Below are 21,021 nucleotides of genomic sequence, written 5' to 3'. Positions count from 1 at the left end.
TCAAGATGCTCCTTCAAGAGCATCAGCCAGAATAACATCATTTGAGTATATCTCCCTTCCACAACTTCTCATCTACAGAAAATGTACATTTGGTGACGATGCAAAATCCGCTTGCATTTCAGACTGGTGTTTACGTTAGTGTGTGTAAGGCCAGAAACAAGGCTTGGCTTGAACTGGCCTGGTCACACTGCATTTGTTAGTCCAGCAGTGATTTATAACTGTTAAATTGAAGGAACCTTGTTTCATGGTACTAAAGTATTGCATGTTTCTATATACTTTATTCAGCCAGTAACTGTTCCTATGGAACTGAGTGCGTATGAGAATGTGTCCTTCAGGTATACAGGAGTTTCAGTGATGACTTAACTGGGGAGAAAGCTGAGAGGAAAAATAACTGGCCTGTATTAGTTTCTCCTAGGCAAACCAGGATTTGACATCGGTGAATGAGGTTTTGGTGTGAGCTGCAAGAGAATATAGGAATGACAGCTTAACCCCAGCCTCTCTTGATAAAGATTCATCAGGATTTCTCCTTGCTGAATGCCACAGCACTTTGCATGATGCCCAGGAAATACTGTCATATTACCCTTTTTTCCCTAGTGCTCTTCTGAACGTAATAATGAGCTTCAAACTGAAAAATAGGGAAATAAAAACGAAACTGTGGAAAACACATGAAGAGCTTCTGGCTGCCACTGATGAGGCTTACTTTAGTGCCTTGTTCAAATGCAGGCCTAGGTGTAGCTGAAGTCCTGATCCCACCTGCAGTGCCTTTTCCCTTCAGTGTGGGTGAACCCACTCACCTGCCTGTGCAACTGGAAACCTGCTGAGTTGGGTTTATGGTGGCCTCTGCTGGTGCTCCTCTGCAAAGGAAAGCAGTCATGAGCCTTGCCATTCAAGTTTTCTCCTTCAGAAACCTAACAGTCCAGAAAATCTCTCCTATGTAAGTGGAGTTTGTGGGGAAGGAATGGAAAAAACCCTTCTAAGGCATCTGCTGTTGTGGGGAGCCCCTTCAGAGCAAGACCTATCATCAAGAACATGGCTCAAAGCTTCATGCATTCCTCTGCCAAGTCTTACAACTTTCTTGCCTCCATAAGTAGATGTAGCCTGGGAGAAACTCACCCAGAACCTGGCAGAGGAGCTCCTGCTGCTTTTGGGCATGGGTCACCTGTGGGCACCAGCTAGCACACAGTGGGTGGGTGGCAGGGCTGCAGCTGCCTCCTGGGCAGAGGGACTGGCTGGGATTGGGCAGCTGGGGGAACTTGGGGTGCAGTGCCCTGCATACTCCTTGGAGAGGCTTGCTTGCAGCAAGTTGGGAGTATTTGCATCTCAGTCTGTTGGAGCACTTCACCTGAAGTTTCTGGTCTCTGTCCTTCCCCTTTTATAGCTGCAAGACTTCTGTGCATCAAAAGTGTGTCATTTAGAGGCTCTTTAATGCCCAGGAGTCTTTGAGGTGGGTAGGACCCAGAAAGCCTCCACCCTTATCTTTGGCTGCTAAGCACTCCCTCAGGGAGCATCCTCTCCCTTAAATCAATCCTTTGTGTCAGGAGATTGAAACCTCACGTTTATTGCTGAGAGGGCACTTCAAATTGATGCAGGTGGAGGGTTTTCCCTACTCCTGCTCGATGGGAGAAAGCCCATCAGCAGGTTTCGGGAGAAGCTGGGTGCTGGGTGAGAAACATCATGAAGAGGAATCGGTATGTAGGTTGTGCCTCCATCCTTCTCAGCCAAGCAGCTAGATGTTGCTCTGAACAGCAGAAGGCCTTCTTGCTTCAGGTTTAAATGACTCTTGGTGTGCTTGTGAACACCAAACCACAGCCTGGTTGTGAAAGCACTTTGCCACTAAATTGTCAGTGGCAGAGTGGGGATCTGCAGATTGTTTGTCCATCAGGCATGTTTAGTGTTTGCTAGGAACTAGAAACACCACCGAGCTTTGGGACATACATTTTCATTCTAGCAGTTGTTAGCATTGCAAGGAAGATGTGGACTCTTGTCTTTGGTTGTTTGGGGTTTTTTTTCCCTTCAGATGCCCAGAACTTGAGCTCTGGAGCTGGTAGAGTAGAGGATCAGACCTTTTCAGATCAGTCTGTGAACTCATCTCCTGGGTTTCGACTATGCTTACCAAGCTCATGAGATCGGTGTCTGATGCAGAAGGTCAGGCTGTCAGGAAGTCATCACCCAAAAGCACACAGCTTGTTTTTAAATTGTGTGCTTTGGGTTCTTCAGTTTTGCTGGTTTGTGACTTGTTAAAGGTTACCTTCTCAGACTTTTTCTCAGAAAACATGATGAGTACAAAATTTGGTTTGGTTTTGGTTTTTATACAACTTATAGCTGAGACTTAACGGTTGAGAAGCTGAAGCCCTGATAAAAGCACTGAATATCATGAGACTTGAATTAAAATCATGAGATGGCAGTGTTGCTTCTAGCAGCTGATCTTTTTAGCAGTGCTTCATTTTCTAGGTCTCTGTGCAAATGCTTTTTGCTTGCTAAAAGCACTATATTGACAAATTACAGCCATGGCCAAATGCATCATTATTTCCACTATCTAACCTGTTTATCAGTTACATGTCACTTCTGGATTTGCCAGTTGAAGTTCTCACAGGCACAAATTACTGCACTTGTTTTCCTGGCAATGTATAGATTTTGAATATGGTTAAAGATGCTTAAATTAATCTGACATCTGGATATGTGGGTAGTGTGAACGCGTTTCTATGTTACCAGCTAACTTTAGCTGCGTAGCTGAGGAGGCCTTCTCTAGCTAACCATGCGAGGTGGGAGCTTGTAGAATAGCCCTTTACAGGGAGAGGGTAGCTGGTGTCAGCAGTACTCTGGCAATGCTGGCTGCTGAGAGACCCTGAGAGAACTGGCCTCTTGACTGATGTTCTTCAATTTAATCCACCTGTTTTGACCACAAGGACATTGTTGGCCGAACAGCAACCAGAGAGCTTTCCCTCACAACTTCAAGTGATCTTTCAGCTGCTTTTGGCTACTTCTGAGCTTAGCTTTTAGCCTGGGTCTACTCAGACGTGCTTTTGAAGGAGGGCATAAGCAGTGGGTGTGGGGGTACCTTTGATCTGGGCTCTGTCAGGCTGATGCAGGCAGTGCTTTGTAGGCTTATGTTTAAGTGTTTGAGATGTAAATATTTGAGACCCTGCCTCCTTGGCTTGCCAGGTACATAAAAACTCAGCTAACACTTGTCACCAGAAGAGGTTTCTGTGAAGCCGATGTCACATGTCACTTGCTTATCATATTCTGGTGACCATATCAAGCTTAAAAAAGGTACCAGTGTACTTATGCAGCCCTTTAACTAAGATCCAGTTGCAAGCGAGATCTTTCTCTGTGGATCAAAGGGTAAATATAACTTCTATGTGCTTGTTTTTTTCCTCAGCTTTTCTTCTCATTCCAAAGCTTTCCTTCAGTTAGTATACTCAGAAGGTGACACTTCATGGCTTTTAGCCAGAATAATGACTGCTCTTGCTAAAGTTGAATAATGCTGATGTCCTTTGAGTGGGGCAGGGCAGAAGCGTTTCCTGGCTAGACGGTAAACCAAACTGGCACAGGAATAAGCTTTTAAATGACTTGCTTGCTGTGTGGGCAACCTTTTCCATGAACTGCAAGAGACGGGCCTTAACTTCAATATGTGTCTTTTTTTGCATAGAAATCAACAGTCTTACTTTAAGTGAATGTGTGCAAGAGAGTAAGGCCTGAGGTTTGTTATTGGCTCTTGACTGAGGCTGAGGGTAGTGGTAGCTTCTGCTTCAGAGCTGTGGTAAGCTCAGATGACAGTGCTTGACTTCGCATGATATGGTGGTGACAGCCTCTTGGTCCCTTGCAGTGCTGTAGTACTGTGCAAGCAATGAAATGTGGTCTAAGAGTGTAAACAGTTGCAAAAAATGGTAGGTTAAAATAGGGAAATGAAGTGTAAAAATAGTCTTTCCTGGAAAGGGTCTTCATGCCATTTAGAAAGGAAATAAAGATGACACCTACATTTTTTCTGCCAGGATCCCCAGTGCACACTGGCTTGGCTTCAGTAATTTTTAGTAGAATTCAACTTGTGAGTGCTCCTAAATGAACAAACAGGAATTGAACTAAGTTAAAGGAGGACATTTCATACACAGGTAATTAAAGGAAAAATCATTATACGTGTCAATGAGTTGCAGATACCTGCCTGTGTCTTATTTTGAGGCGGCTTTTGTCATTGGAATCTATGCACTACTGCTGATAAAACTCTGCAGTATCTAACACAACAAGGGTTAATTTTTGAAGGCTGTAATTTATAGGCAGGAAAGGATTCAAGATTTCAGGGAAAATTTCAGTAGTAAGTTCCAAGTACCCACACTGGCTTCTTTAATATAGCAATTCCAAATCCTCAGGGAGCATAAGGGGAAAGAGCTGCAAAAATGGCCAGACTTACATGATATTTCTAAATAGCATCTGCTTTTGTCATTCTCTGAGTCAGAATGCTGGGCTAGATGGCTATTGCTCTGACACAGCTGGGCATCATTACTTACATTTTTAAGCAACACAAAATTCCTGTTCCCATGTTCCCAGAAACATCGTTCTATAGATTTTTTTTTTTCTCTGTATACATATGGACATATTATTTCCTAGGAGATGAATGCATCCTCATAGTGCTTATCTTCCCATGCTATTATTTCAAGACTACTTGATGGCTGCAAAAGATAATTCCCTGAACAGGAAGATGTCAGGTCTAGCTTTTTTCAAAGCTTGACTCTGAAATGCTTCTGAGGGGATATTTCTTGTTGTGTAATGTGGAGCTGAGAAACCCGAAGGGAACAACAGAATGTTTTATTGTTCCACATAGAAGAAAATAAATTGCTCCACCTGTTTTTTTTATTCTTCAGTTACGGATTTGCATCAACCGATATGGATATTATCTGTACTGGAGACTGGATATAATCTCCATGGAAACTTTTCTGAGTTGTCTTATACAGAATACCTTCAGTGATGGATTTGTTAAAACTTTGCCACCTTGTTCTCAGAAATACCAAGCGAGGAATTTCAGCTTGATTTTCTTAAGTGGATTGTCCCTGGCATAGCTGTGATGCTACTTAGTCTTCAAGGTGCCTTCAGGGTTACAGTGTCATAAAAACATTGGCAATATTCCTTTCAGAATGTGCCTGCTAGCAATCTTCAGCATTAATAATAAACAAAATGAAGTGAATGAGTATAGAAAAATTTTGCAGGGAGTTTAATCTTCTGTCACAGAGTGGAAACTTGTAGATGATGTGCAACTTTTTGTACATGAAAAGTTATGGAATTTCAAGAGCTTTTAGGCAAATATCCTTTTACAGAAACTGTTGCAGCTAGTTGACAGTCAATGTGTTTAGTTCGGTTAAATTTGGAACCAAAATTCTAGTTCAAAGTTGTAAAGGGCCAATACACAACAGTATTAATGTGGGATCCTCTAATGACTTAGGGCACTTATGGGCAAACCAGTATTGGGAGGGAGTGGAATTCTGTGCCCAAGGCAGATGACTAGGAACTTGACTTAGGTTCTACTCATGGGTTTGTGTTGTCTTGAAGTTCTGTCTCAGTCCCCTCAAAACCAGAGGTGGATTACATTTATTTCACTGATGAAAAGGCGGTTTGCGTGGATGTTGTTTTACATGTGCAACTTCCACAAACAGACAAGCACAGTGTCTGTCAGACTGTTTCAGGTAACAGTTGACAGTGTGTTGCAGAGCGTATATTAAACAAAGTTTACACCTCACTTTGAAAATTGTTAAAATTACTGCTCTTCTCATGCGGATGTCGGCTGTTGGAAGCCCACTTTGGGATTACAGCATTATGATTCAAAGATGCCATTGTATCTCCTCCAGCGCTGTTTATCCATCTGTGCTGACAGTTTTCTCCTGACTATGCACAGGGATGAAAGGGAAATACAGAGTCTAGATCTGATGATTGGCTCTATCATTCTCATTCTTCAAAGGCTATTGCTTTCATCACCTCCTGCACTATTTATGTTGTATGTAAATCATCTGATCCATGTTAAGCTGCTAATAATTCTCGAGCTATTTACCAGAGCTGCTCATCACTGTCCTTGCTGCCATGGAAACAAATTGTTCCCAGCTTCATAGGAAGAATATTTTCTTTTCTGTGATAGCTTTGGTTATGATACATCAGAAACCGAGAAGCTAGGCATCATTCTCTCTAACCAGGTGCTATTGGAAGAGTTTTTGGAGGAACAGAGGATGGATGATTCCACTTAACATTTGTTGTTTGTTCTGTTTGAAAAATCAAATAAGAGAAGCAGAGGGATGGGCATTTGATCGTATTTTCTGCCTTCTGTTGAGGAAAGCACTGCCCAAAAGTCTTGCTGCAACACGTCATTTTACAAAATGAATGACTACCATTGTCTTTCCCCCGTCCTTTGCGTCTTCATGACAGTATGACTAGTGTGTTCCCATTGACTTTTTCTCTGATAACATTGAGCAATTGCTACTTATTTAAGCCACTTCTGACCTTTGCATCCTTGTGAACAAGAAGTGATGAAGGGAAAAAAAACCAACTCCTTTCCTCATCGCAATATCCTATGCACTATACTAGTGGGATTTGGTAATGATGTGTGATGGTACAATGCTGACTTTTGCGTGCTCTGAGCTAGCCAGCTGCTGGATTGTTACCAAATATGCTCCCAAAAAGCACAAAAATTGATTAAAGCATTTTTCCTGTATAATGCATGTGAAGAAACAAGGCATTAAGGCACCAGCTTGGTCTGGATATGAATTCTTGCTCAAACAATTCTGTTGACTTTCATCATTGTTTTTTTGGTGTTTTTTTTTTTTTTTTTTTTTTTGCACATACATTTTGATTCTTCGTAGTGCCTCTGTTTGAAAATGGAAAGAGTTCCCTGCCTGGAGAAGTGATGCTTAGCCATCTCATCCTTTCTCAGGGTGCACCTACCTTAGTAGTATCAGGCTAGCCATGAATTCAAATATCTGATTGAAGTCTTAGATTTTGGTGCCCCGATTTCACTATTGCTTTATCCTTTAGTCAATGGGTATTCCCTCCTCTCTGATTCTTTTGTTCAGCTCCTTCAACTTGTCTCCATAGCACAGAATTCAGTCTAGGATTACGGCTTTCTTCATTTCTGACATGCCTAACACAGCAGGAGCCTTCTCCCGATTTGAGCCATGTAGGTGCTAATGCAGTTATACTGTTGCTGATCGTGACAGCTTACAGCATATGGTTCCTTCTCAGCAGAATAAGAATCCCCTCACGCAACAGAGCGGCTGGGTAGGCAGGATACCCTCAGCAGGTCCGCTGCACTTCTTTATTTCTCTAGATGGAGCAAACTTGCATCAAAATGGCTGTGGATTCCCTCCATGCTACCTTTAGTTGATATTTATCCTGCTGTTACTGAGTGCCTGTGCTCCAGGTATTACTTGTCACCAAAGTTGTGGTGGTGTTTGATTTCAGATTCGGTGGGACCCGCTGTTGGTAGACTGAGGAAAAGGGAGAGAGAACAGAGAAGACAATGAGGATCATTTTGAGTTCCTGAGCTTACAGACCAGGTCATTAAAAGACAGCTGAAATGGCAGAGGTCAATGAGCTTGCTCATCTCAACTTTCTCTTCCCCTTTTGACGGTTTGGACCTTGAAGATACGCTTTTTGTTTGTTTGTTTGTTTGTTTTGGCATTGAGAGCTTTAATGAAAAGAAGAGCTCTAATGAGGACAGAAAATTTGCAAGCAAATCATTAAATTACATACTAGATAATGATCTATGCCTATCTCCCACTCCTGCAGTTGTGAAAGTAAACTTTGATACTGGACGTGGAAATGAAAGTGAACTCTGCAGTCTTCCTGTGATTTACAGCCAATGAAACTTGATGGTGGAACAAAAGAAGAAAAAGCTATCAAAAGTACCCTTTTGTCTAACAACATAAAAAGCGAGAGGTGCCCAGTGCCCTGACAGGAAGATTTTGGTTGTGTGGTGTGTGCTGCAGTTTTCAGCGATCCCATTTTGAGGCAGACCGGGTGCAGGGCTCAACAGACGCTTCGGAGCACTGAGTAGTTGGGGGTGAGCGGGTAAAACGCTAGTGACTTGTGTTGGCAGATGGGAATTCAGGGATTCGTTAGTCATGCTGTAGTCTCTTGTTTTGCAGTGTGTCATGATGAAAAGAGAGAAAAGAGTTGCCTTTCGATAACTAGAGAAGGCTTTTTAAATACTGCAGGCTGAGTGCTGCTGTGCTTGAACTGTATTGTCTTCCACAGCAGTTGATCACCAAGATAAGTCATGTCGCAGATCAGGGAGACATATGTGATGGGTTACTACACTCTGTTAATTATGGAGAGTGGACTGCTGGACCTTATTTTGGAATAAAGAGAGAATGGTCCAAAGAGATGTTATATTAAGTGCATTTTCTGTAGGTAAGAAGACCTGTTTCACCTACAGCAGAATAAAAGTAATATAGTTCTCGCTTTACCATATTAGGGTCTGTTCCAGTAAAAATCAGTCAGCTGGAAGATAAACACCATTTTTTTTCCAGTGCATCTTACATAATGATACCTTTATGATACCCAAATTTGGGTTCTACATCTTATGTCACACTTTCTCCAGGAGTCTGTAGTGTCTACACTTAAGGTTTGCCTTGCCGTTCTTCAGTGATTCACTTTTAGGGTGGAAATTGGGTCTAGACCTGTGCTGTCTGTCAGAGAAATATATGATGTGTGAGGCACGCTGTCCTGGTCACATCAATTTAATTTTAGATTGCAAGAGGGAGGAGGAAGACAAACAAGTCTTTTCATCCACCTACATCTTCAGTATTGAAGTCACAAATGTCTAAAAGGGTGTTAGAAATGATTAGCAATGAAATCATCCATGTAAGTTAATAGATGGGTAAATATACGATGAAGTGAAAGATGCCATAAAATTAATAGTCGGAGAGACATGAATATTGTAACCTTGCTAGAGTCTGTGGCAAAATAAAGTACGCTCGAATAAATTAGAATAACAATGAGAGGAGTAAGGTTATGAAAAGTTTGCTCTGTGTTTTGTCAAAACTGGGCAACATTTCTTAATGAGGTGTATCTCAGAGGTACACTTCTGCCTGTGGAAACGTGGACCACCCTTGTGAAACAGTCCATGCAAGAGGAGACAGAGTTAATGGGCACCAGACCATTTTGTGTGGATTGTTTGGTAAAGAGAAGAGTGCGGAAGTCCTTTATGCAATGAGACCTATTTAAAGGGACTAACTGCTGGCAGCCCCTGGGCTAGAGACCTCCAAGCTTGGTTTCACACCACCTTCCACTGAAGTGTACATAAATAGAAGGGTTTCAAATTAAGTATTCTTCAGTGTAGTAAGTGCAATTTCACTGAAGTCCTCCCATCCATATCTTGGCTGTCTCCTAAGACATTTAATGTTTTATTTTCCCTATGCTCTCTTCTGTTCCTGTTGCTCTGCAGGCATTGGAAATTTTTCATGTTAGCAGCCATTACTCTTTGGGTTGTAGTGTCCTTCTGGCACTTAAAGAAAGGGACATAAATTGCCCATTTTTGGACAGATGAGGTAAGCATAATATTTGGAGGTGATACCTGCCTGTGTTGTTCTGAATTAAGGGGTCTGAACATTTTATTGTTTATTTGTTAGCTGTGTGTATCCAACATAAGCGAGTGACTGCTGAGCCTTCCTGGGAATGGTGTCTTTGGGATGCCTGAATACAAATCAAGGGGCCAGGTTTGTGCATCTGTTTAGCCACTGCTTCTGCGCAATGTATGACCAATGTCCTTGCAATGCTGTGGAGAACCAGTCTGATAAAAACTGAAGCTCCAGTTTTGAATAGCTTCTGGATAGATGTACTGTGTGGGACCAGCTTTTGTACATGTCTGTGTGGGGGAGAACTGAAGCATTCCGTATTTCCAAAATGTTCTAACCATACTGTCAGTGTTGCTTAGCAGCAGAGGGTTTAAAATAGTGGTATTACTCAACAGTGTGAGCCACATTTGCACATGGTAATGTTCTGTGTCCCATATTGACTTGCTGTATTATAAAAGTGCTAAGTTAATGTAAGGAAAGTGAAGATAGCTCACCTCCTCCTCTCTTAACTTGAAGAACAAATGGCTGAACAGTGACATGTCTTCCTTACGGTTTCAACCACCACAAGTCCAGTACAGGCATGCCACAGTGTTTTGGTCCCCATAGATGTGTGCGTGTAGACCTCACTCATATGTGTCTTAAACAGATCTGGCTTTTTTTTTCTGTATTTAAAACTATAGCCGTGTTTCTTCTGTGAGGGCTGGTAAACAACCCATCTCTAAATTACATGATTTAAATTCGTCTATTTTGTTTGCCCTTTGCTTTAAGTATGCGCCTTTTTATGACGGGCATTGCCTCAGCACACAGTATGTATGAACAGTGGAGGAGTATGGCCATTAAGTTTTATTCTGAGACTGGACTACGTGCAAGTAAAATACTTCATTTTGCTGCTTGCAGTTTGCAGGGCAGTGTTTCAAAAAGTAATCTGGTAGTGCTTTTGACAAATAGCACAGTGTAAATTGTGGGAATTAATGTTAAATTAAAATGCTGGTTTAATATTTTAGAGGAGGAGAGCCAAACTCAGTGCAAGTATAGATTAGTTAAACAGGCTTGGGGATAGCAATGGATTTAATATTTCCGTAGACTTACCTGCCATTGCTTTACCTCTGTAGACAAGATACAAGTGACAAGGACACTAAAAATAACTATCATGCCAGTGGTGTCTGGGATAGATGATGCTTTTCAGTTGTTAAAACAAAACAGACATCACATTTTGGTCTGAAAAAAGACACCTTCTGTGCCAAGCGCTGACACATTTTTTTTTCCCAAAAAAATGATTATGAAAGACATGAAGGTCATATGACAGACCTCATATTTCCCTGCACACATTCTTTGTACTTTGGAAAGCAGTGAGTCTCATGAGATGTCAGTTGCAAAGAAAAATATGCTTTTGTTTCCAATTAGGCAAGTGGGGTCTTGTGAAACTGCCTCTGCAGCCTCCTGTAGCTTTGTTTCAAAGTTCCTATCAGTGGAGGTGCGTTTACAGGAACCCGACTTGCAAATTCTTTGGGTATGTAGGAGATGATGCAAGTCATTTGTGCACTACTAGCTTTTCACATTTGGGCCATACGTCTTCCAGCTGATGTACAGTGCCACATGGAGGTTGATAATGTTGCTGTCCTGTGCTGGCTGGTATGCTTCTGAGCTGGCAGGGCGTTTTAGCAAGTCCAGCTCAAGGGCAGCACTTAAGGATGCTCTACAAAGAGGAGAGAGGTTTTTCAGCTGGGATCCCTCTTGAATAGTTCTGAACGCATTCTTGACTGAAGGGGAGGAAAGCAGGGGGACTGGAAAGTTGCTTGCTCAGGCAGGGTGCTGCATATATATTATTTACCACTTTTAATAGTCCTTGAACAAATAATTTCTCCATATATGTATGTATGTGCATGCACATGTACCCTAACATGGCCTTGTGTCCTGTGTTTCAGAAGTATCATCTTTCTGTGTAACAGTGCTTATCTATGATCTGTTTCCTGGATAGTTTACAATGAACACAAAATGTATTTAGTTAGAAGAAAGCAGCTGGATGAAAAGTAGCGGGACACATAGGCAGTATTGTCCATTATGTGACTGCCTGCCCTCATTGATACACTGCACACAGAGAAGAGCAGGATTTTCTCTGTTGTAGATCATAGTCTTGCTAGAGCTATGTTCACAGGTGTGCAAAATCATCTGTTAGTAGCATTAGAGGACTCACCTGGGCTTCATCAAGGCTTGGGTTTGGTCCTTTGAAAGTGCTGTTTCTGTATGTGAGCTCAAAATGCATGTTGTCTCGAGGCCTGCGTGTTGCTTTTAGATTACTAGGTCCTTTTCTCAAAGGCTTGGTGACTCTGTGCAGGAGAACAGATAAATACCAATTCTTTCTGCCACCTTCCTTAACTATCCTAAATATTGCTTTCCTTGATCCTTTTCTTGCATCTGTGCACGCTTAGGATCATGGATGTAAACCTCTCAAGCCAATTGCTGTGGAAAGGAGGAAGGGCTCTGCATTCAAACTACTGCTGGCACAAACCCAGGTTTGCCATGAGTGTCTCTTATTAGGCTCCGAGGCCAGGCCAAGCCAAGAAATACATTTCCGGGCTCTCTTTGGCTTTCAAAACTGGTTTTACATCTGGAGAAAATGCTTCCATTAAATGCTTATTCCCTTTGGGCAAAGGCAGATGTGGACCCTGCACACAAGCCCCGTGCCAGCACCCGGATGTTTGTTACTCTTTGCTCAGCTGTTTGTCTGAGAGTTCCTGGCTCTTGTGGGGCTTGCAGTGGCAGAGCTGGGGGAGCAGCACCCCTCCTGCTTGACATGGGGTGATGAGCACTTCAGGGAAGGCACCTCTTTTTTAGTGGGACCCAGGAAGGGACATATGTCTGCATCTTCTGTTACATCTAGGTGTGCCCAAGATAAATTTTCCAGTCCACCAGGTAGTGAATATGTGGTATTTCTATTCAAGTATTGCATAAACTGCTGCATAAGTTATGTTGCTGGTGAGGTCTATGCACATGCCTGACCTTAGTGTCCAAAGTGTCTAGTGTCTGTTTTTGTGCTTTTCACATCTTGCCAATTCAGGATCTAAATAATGACAAACAGATCTCAGCTGCATAATTTTGACTTCCCTGAAGTTTGGTGCTTTCTTACATCAAGCCAGTTTCACTCAATTTCCCAGCCCTGCAGGTAGTCATCAGCTGTGAGGAGCTACACAGGTCATCTCCTGTTCTGGGATGAGTTCCTGACTTTCCTTTCTTGTTTTGAAGGAAGTTTTTCTTCTTATTTTTTTTTCCTACAGCCAAATGAACAATGTGGTTTCTCTGCTTGTTTTTGTTGAATCCAACGGCTTCTGCTTCCAAATATGGATTGGCTTTACTCTGTTTCCCTACCCTGGAACAGCAGTTGCTGCTACCTGAAAAGGCATTGAGCCCCAAGTACTTCATTAGTGTGTGCTGTCTAAATGTAATTAAGGGGCAGGCTAGAACACAGTGAGCTGTGACTTGCTTGTATTCTGTTTCTTCACTGGCTGCCCAGTAGATGTTTATGTTCAAAGCATCTGTCTTGCTCTTCCTGGTTGAGGGAGAGCTTGGGATGTTGCTTTGGAGTGACTTCTGCACTTCCTGTGCTCTGTGCAGGTATGTTCCTTATGGCACCTGTATGCAAACTGTTGTGGTATGGTAGGAAAAGCTCAACCTAACTCAGGACTGGGAACCACACTTAACCGCTGGCTGAGGTGTGCCGTTGGTGCCATGTTTTTTCAGCCTGTGTTTTGCTTTCAGTGGTTAAAAGTGTCTAGAAATCCATTCAGGGGCTGGTATTTGCAGATGTCAAAGTCAATGCAAAGTCCATTTAATATTTAGTGGATACTTTTTTTGTTTATCTGCATATTTCCTGGTGGTGTTTCCTCTGCAGTTTAGATGTCTCAGAGCTGCCAACACTTAGTGGTGTATATGAGCTGCAGGATGGGAGGGTGTGAGCAATGCAGTTCTAGATACCTCCTTGCCGCTTCCCACCCCCTCCAGCCTATCTCACGTTGCTGTGGCAACTGAGCACCTACAGGCATGGAGCAGTTGTTGCCTATCCTTGCCTTCATAATCCTTATATTTCTCTGCCTCTCAGTTTTATCGCATATTGTGGGGTTTGAGGTTTCTTTTGTTGAGGTCTAGACCCTGCTTACTTTTTACGTTACCATTTGTCTAAGACAAGATGTCTAAGGTTACTTTTGGCCATGCTGCATGTTGTGTTGGGTTTGTGTTTGATTAAAATTCCTTAGGCTTCATTTCTGAGTAAAATGAAGCATGCGGTCATGCAGTGTCCTAGTCACACGGTAACAAAGGACTCCATTGCAACATTTCATTAGAAGTCTGTGTATAACACAGTTACTTCCATTTCCAGCAAGAAACCCACAAATTACCCAAGGGAAAGTAGAATATGTGTACTCTGTTGTCCAGCTATCTGCAGCTGGCTTGAAAGTGTTTTCCAATCCCCATCCTATGTTTTGTTAGGTATTTTCTTGTGCTAAATTTAAGGTTGGTTTTTTTTTTTTTCCATTTTATCAAGTATTACAAAAATTGAGAATTGTATAGGATGTATTTTGCTGTCATCTTCTTCAATTAAATACTTTATCTTTCTCTAATTAAGCTCTTTATCATGAGCAATTGCTGTCGTCTTATAAAAAACTATTGCCAAAAGGTTATCTTCCTTTAAAAAGAGAACAGGAAATCGTGCTAGGGATTACAGGCCCTGTGGAGCTTTGCCAATAAATCTTCCACATGGAATATCTGTAGTTGCTGTAATTGCATACTGTACTTTCTACTAGTGCAGAATCCCATTCTTCCCTTGTGTTCATCGTGCGTAAGTCTCAGGGCTTTTACGGCTCTTATGTGTTTAACACACTTGCTGTTGAAGCCCAAAAGTGGATTTATATTACAGAGGGAAAAAAATGGCCTATATTTTGCTTATTTCTATTACTGTGCTCTATTACTAGTAACACAGATGCAGATATAGGCCAGTGGAGGGAAGGGACGCAGACGTGAAGGGCTGTGGTGATCCCTGTTGCTGGATATAGCTGTAGAGAAAATGCAGGCAAGACTGAGGGGTTGACAAGTCAGACTTACCGAAGGAGATGCGGTTTCATGGGGACTGCAATGTAATTGTGGTGTTTTGCCCTTCATTTCAGATGAAATACCCATGTGCTTGAATTCATACAGCTTGTTCTTGCATCTCTTTCCTTGTGACTTGGCTTGCAGCTAATAACTGTGCTAGCTAGAGTGAATCTAATTTGGGCATGTGTTCCTGAGCTACCACCGTGCCTCGGACAATAACGTGCTGGAGAAAAAGTATGAAAACCGTATCAGTCACTATGAATTCTTAGAGTTGTCCCCCCTCCTAGTTTACTCTGTTATGTTCTTAGCTTGGTTATATTGTTCTAGCCAGGAGTCCCACAACAGTAGGCATTGAGTATTAGAGTACAAACAAAGCTTTTTTGGTTTTGATCCTTTTTGAATGAATGGAATGCCCTCTTGATAGTAAAGATTAAATGGGCATGTTCTCTGGAATAGGATTGTTGTTTTGATGTTGACCTCAGAGGAATAGAGTGTTAGTTCAGAGAGATCTTTCACTAGCAAACTGCTTCTCCAAATTTGCCAGTTGTGCAGCCATCTATAGAATGGTTATTGGACTTTTAACATTTAATTGTATTTGCAGGCACACGTCTGAGCTCTGTATGTTCTATTTTGATTTAATGCTTCAATAATGTATTCAATACATTGAGTCTGAAAAAACAGACTGGTGCTGTAGCAGCAGGGGCAGTGTAATTGTTATAAGGTACAGTAAATTCAGGCCAAACCCCATACCAAAAGAGGATTCAGCTACAAAAGGCTGAATTTACAAATGTGAAAATCCCTTCCCAATTAAATTTAGAAAACTTCTGGGACCTCATCTTTGGGCAGGGGAACCAAGGGAGTTTTCTTCTGTTTCAATCTGGAGTTCTGAGCAAGCACAGTCTTTCTTCCTAGTCCTGAGTTATATTGTACCAAAGGCAGAAGGAAATGCATGAGAGAGTTTGCATGTCTTCTGTGAATGTGGATTTCTGAGATTGATGGGCACTGTGTTCTTATAAAATGGCTCTGAGGAGGAGGGCACAGAGGCAGAGCTCCAGACATGGACTGTGCTGTCACCCGCATGCATGTGTTCTTGCTGTGCACATAACTAACTCCCAATGCTATCACCTTGGCCTTTGCCTTCTTTTCACATGGCCAGCATGTTTTGGAACAGAGGCTTTCAAGAAATTTTCCTTGGACAGAATTTTCTCCATCTGGGTCTGGAATATGCAGAAGTCCCTACCTGAGACCTGAAAATGCTTAGAGCCAAGGTTCTCTTCTTGTCACCTGGTGCGATCATGCTTCTGTATCCCAGCCTGGCTGCTAGCCTGTATGCAACAGCCGTCTTCTGCAGAACCTCACTTCCAAGCTCAAAGTACTGAAGTCCAGCGAGATACCTAAAAGTTGTCCTTCTGGTTTGTCTGGGCCAGGATGGACCAGCTGCAGCTGTTAGCCATGTACAGCAACCATATATCTTTTATTGTTCAATGTGTTGTATTACCAGCAGCAAGGTAGTGCTGGGGGCAGAGGTGCGCGGTGGAGGGGTGAAGGGACCTCACTGTACACCTTGCATAGCAGGTTTGTTCTGTGGAACAGCTTCATCCTGTTGTTCCTCACCTTGCTTTTTCCTCAGCCTTCCTTCACAGGTGACCTTTTGCTCCAGTGCAGGTAGGGTGGTTTTTGGCTCTTACATGGATTAGGACTTTTGTTAGCAAACTGCATTCAGGAGTATTCTCCATCCCTCAATCCAACTTACGTTCTTTAGTATGTAAGAAGCTTTCTTCACCTGTCATACTCACTTAAAACTGAAATATAGCATTTAATATAGCCTGCAGAAATCCAGTTCTAGTGCTTATCTGAAGACACAAAATTTAAAGAAAAGCAAAGTTTTAGGTTTATAGTATATTACTTAAACACAAAATATAATTTTCCAGCCTCAACTGCAGACTTTCGAGTTTCATTTTTCAGTGTTTCAGGAGGTCCCCAGACTTGCTATGCTACACGCAAAATGAAGCTACCAGCTACTCTGAAGCCAAAACTGGTCATTACAAAACCTCTGTAAGCTGGCTGCCAGCCTTGGAGTTCATTATGAGGGAGGTCATTCTTCCTTACAGGATTGAATGTAGCTTTTGAGTACATTTTAAAAGTTTCATTTAATCGCAATGTGGATGAATTGTTTTAGCTGTGATCGCCTGATGGGAAACTAACTTTCTTCTTCCTGAAAGAAAAAGTACCATGTTGATTCTTGCAGCAGCTTTTAGAACTACAGGATGTGATTTTTTTTTTTTTTTTTTTTTGAAAGAGTTGAAGATTTTGGCACTAACAAAGGAATTTTCCCCCCTTTCTCTGGTTTTTTATTTAATACTGAGTAGTCTGTTTTCTTTTGAAATCTGTGTGTGATTGTGCAGAATAAGATCTTTAACGGGGCTCTTTCTGAAGCATCCTCTTAAAGTGTACTTTTTTACAAATATTTTCATCTCTTCCATGAAAGTTGTGTGATTGCAAGACACTTTGAGGACTATATCAGTTTTATATTTGGCAAAGATGTTTTAAATGGGGGAAAGAAAACATTTATATTCTCTTTTTTCATGGTGAGTAGTCTTTCATGCCCTAATGGAAGAGTTTGGAGAAGAAAGCCAGGCTCACCTTGAAGGCGCATGGTGTTAGGATAAGAAACTACATCCTGGAACATGGGAATTTCTGGTGAGATCCAAGGAAATCTTTTTTTTTCCCCATGAGGGTGGTTAAGCACTGGAAGAGGTTGCCTAGGGAGGCTGTGGACGCCCCATCCCTGGACATACTCGGTACAAAATTGGACTAAGCTATAAGCAGTCTGCTGTAACTGACCCTGCTTTGGCCAAGGCATGGACTAGAAGCCACCAGGAATCTTGCCACGCTAAATTATTCTATGATTTTATGAAATTAGTCTTCACCTATTCATACCAATATCTGTGGTATTGCATGAGTTTGTCGTTCTATTCTATGGTCGCATTTTCTGTGTGATTGCTGACAACTGAAATGAAATGGAGCGGGGATGGTCTTGGTAGATGTCAGGAGACTACAAAAGCAACTATTTGGTGAGCGACTAGAGGTCAGGAGTCCCATGCAACAAGGTGCTGTATGTTCAGGGTATTATCCTACAGCCATGAATCGGAGGGAAGTCCATGACTGTTACTCCCTGGCTTCTGAGGACTGTCATGTAGGTAGCTATGAAGAAGTATGCTCAGGACTTATTTTCATTATGTGCGTAAAAATGTGTTGGCAAGCAAAAATAGTAAGTTTAAAGTACTGTATAACTTCGCTTTCCCTAGTATAGACTCTTTGCTAAGAGCAGTTTAGAAGAATCCAGTCTCATAGCCCCAGTTCCTGAATGCTGAGAAAAACAAATAGCAGCGATTTCAAACACTTGTCTCTTCCCAGCCAAACTCCAGGACGTTTTCCAAGTACTTGTTTCAAAGCATGTTTAAATGTTAAATTTTCACGTGGCTTAAGCTAAACACATAAAGTAGCAGGAATATCCAGCTTTAATGCTCTGTAAGAGTTTTTCTTTACTTTATGGTTGTTGGAGAGGATATTGATTGCCTGTTGCCAGACAGATTCAAGATAAGCAAAAAAGAGTTGGTATTGTAGGTGTTTCCCAGCGCAACAGGTCAGAAAGGGAAAATTCCTTAGCATTAACTAACCTTACATGTTTCAGCAGAAAATAGTGTTTTCTGGAAGACATGTTTATGCTTTCTGTTCTAGATGTTTCTTTTCGTGCTATTCCGAAGTAACTCATTAATTCACATATCTTAGTTTTTTAACACAGATGTGTCAGTGCTATCCTGTTGCAAGTCCATAGAAATTCTGGTCCATCAATATCAAAGAAATTCTAAATGAAGTAAGTGTGTGGTCCAGGCTGGAAGGAGCTTGATAAGAAAATTCGATTTCCTGTCACATTCTGCCCATTGGTGTTCTTATGCGTATTTTTTGAAGTGGTAGATGACTTGCAGAAGAGTACTAGGCAGTGCTCACTGAAAGACAAAGTCTCTTGTATTGAGATACTTGTGAAGAATATATATTTTTTTTTTTTCTGGGAAGAGCTCAGCCAAGTAGTGTTTAGATCTATCTTCTATACCATGTGAAATTGTAGAAGCCATTTAAAAGCTGAGCTGAGATGAAAATCTTTGTGACACAAGAAAGCAGTATTTGGATTTTTTTCTCCTTACCATCAGACCTAGAAGTGGAAAAGTAAGTCACACAATGTTAGCTGCCCTTGGAGTACCTGGGCTGCATTGTCCCACAAGTCTAATTAAGGGGGACTATTTAATTATTGTTGAACAATAAAGAAGAAAAAATGCATAAGAAAATCTGGTAGCACCGTTTAAACTGTAAATAAATGCTGTTGTAAGTAAATTATAGATGACATAAAATGTCTTCATAAAAATCCAGTGGGCTACAAATTGATGGTTTTTTTGGTGGGGCTGATGAGGGAGAAGGCTAATCTATTATTAAATTAATTCAACCAGCCATAGGTGATGAAGATAGAGTATTGAAACAATTGAAAAAGAGATTGTATCTAGAACCCAAATATAGATCAGAATCCAAGACGGGGAAGAACTGTGGTCTGAGAGACACAATATGGTTTGTGGTGGATAATGAAACATGAGCGTTCAGTGTGGCATCCTCGATAAAGGAATGCAGCTGATCCCTGGTTCCTGGAGTGATGGAGATTCAGTACTGCGTGAACGAATCACGAGTTGCAAAGAGAACAGTAAGTCTAGAAAAGCTGTGAGTTTTTGCTTTGATCCAAGAGAAGGTTAAGATGTTGCCAGGTCAGTCTCTGTGCGGAAGAATATTCTACCAGTGGACAGAGATTTGATTCATAAAGCAAGAGCATAACAAGATTTGATTTCTGGAAGTTGGAACGTAAAATGCTGCTAATAAGTAACACTCTTTATTATGCTGATGATTCATTTATGAAAGAACTGAAGCATAAATTTGGTAGGTTCCCCATCTGGCTGAATCCTAAAAGACATCAGATTAGCTGTCTTTATGCGGAAGAAATAATATAGCTTTGTAGCACAGGTAGAAGAGAGTGAGGTGATATGGGACTCACTGGGTAAAGCCTTGTGGGCTTTAATAATCTGGAAACTTTGTGATCTGGAATAAGTCTGTCAGGAACTGGAGTGAGGCCATCAGGTTTTTTTTCGGATAGGCTGCTGAACAGCTGTCAGACAGTAGCTGCCAGTTAACATAAAGAATGTGTCCTACGTTGCCAAAATGTCTAAGTGGTTTTGGCAGTGGAAGGAAATGTGGCCTTTCTTCGTAGTCTTTTCACTGCAGGAATGGATGATGCACATTATAAGCTGTTCTAGCAGAGTATTTGTTTGGGCATCAGAGGAAATGGAAGAAAATACAGAACAAAAATCCAGATCAGTGACCTGTGGAGAAGTAAGGGATCTTGGAGGCTTTTATGTACAGTTAGGTTCCACTCTTCAGGAAACTTTTAGAGGCAGCTTACTAAATTGTGTAATATTTTCTGTTGACAGTTCTGACTTATTTGAAGCTCTACATGTTACTCCTTAAGAGTAGATTCTGCTAAACTCACCAAAGTTAGAACTGGGAAATGTCTGCTTTTATGTTCCTGCTGTCCAGTAATCCTTCCTATTTGCTTAGACTGTGCCCATTTGAGGCTTGTGCCTGTTCACAGATGTCAGAGCTAAATGTCATTATCCTTTACTCCCAAGTGGGTGCTGACCTTGTGCTGACTTTTTGCAAACCTGATCTCCTAGGAGCTTCTGCCCCTCATATGGCATATGCATGTGATTTGAGATGCAAAATGTAGACCATAGATGAGGGAAACTGAAATATTTAGGCACACATCCTGTAGGTTTTGGGAGTACCAGACTCTGTCTAGCTTGTTAAGTGTCCACGTGGTATGTATTACCTTCAATTAAATGCCTTCTGATGTTGTAGACATTCTTGTCTTGTGCCACCTTGTGACTTACTATAGCACTTTACTATCAGGTGTTGGGCGGCCAGTTCAGTGATTTGTCTCCAGCCTATTGGGGCAGACTGAAATCTCCAGGTGCCAGATCTTTCTCTAGAGCCTTCCATGCAAATATCAACGTGAATATCAACCACATTCATCGATTCTCCGTTACTAGCTTGTTGTCATCACTCTGCAACCTCCTTTGGGAAAGGGATAGAGATGGCAAAGATGTTAAACAAACCTTGAACTCTTCAGTTTGTAGAGATCTTGATACAGTCTATGAACGTAAAAATAAATAATATTAAGGAATCCTAAATTGTACATGGACCACCGAATGCTGCCTTGTACATACCTCTGCATGAGGAAAGTATCTATGTTTGGCAACAGTGATCAGCTGGCAGCAGTTCCCAACTTCAG

The 21,021-nt window shown here is 41.6% G+C and overlaps 1 protein-coding gene across 3 annotated transcripts in view; it reads left to right on the top strand.

Moving 5' to 3' along the window:
• GPM6B (glycoprotein M6B) overlaps positions 1–21,021 on the top strand; it is a 106,439-nt gene that overhangs the window by 31,969 nt on the left and 53,449 nt on the right. Inside the window, exon 1 of one of the 3 annotated variants that reach the window (XM_054065720.1) lies at positions 3,309–3,342. The exons of the other annotated variants lie outside the window; for them this stretch is intronic. The gene's annotated coding sequence lies outside the window, so the exon portion shown is untranslated. Of the gene's footprint in view, positions 1–3,308; positions 3,343–21,021 lie in introns of those variants that run through there. 3 annotated transcript variants of the gene reach the window in all.

Source organism: Cuculus canorus, chromosome 1 (assembly GCF_017976375.1).
Source record: "Cuculus canorus isolate bCucCan1 chromosome 1, bCucCan1.pri, whole genome shotgun sequence".
Taxonomy (NCBI): domain Eukaryota; kingdom Metazoa; phylum Chordata; class Aves; order Cuculiformes; family Cuculidae; genus Cuculus; species Cuculus canorus.
This window is presented reverse-complemented; position numbering and strand designations above follow the sequence as displayed.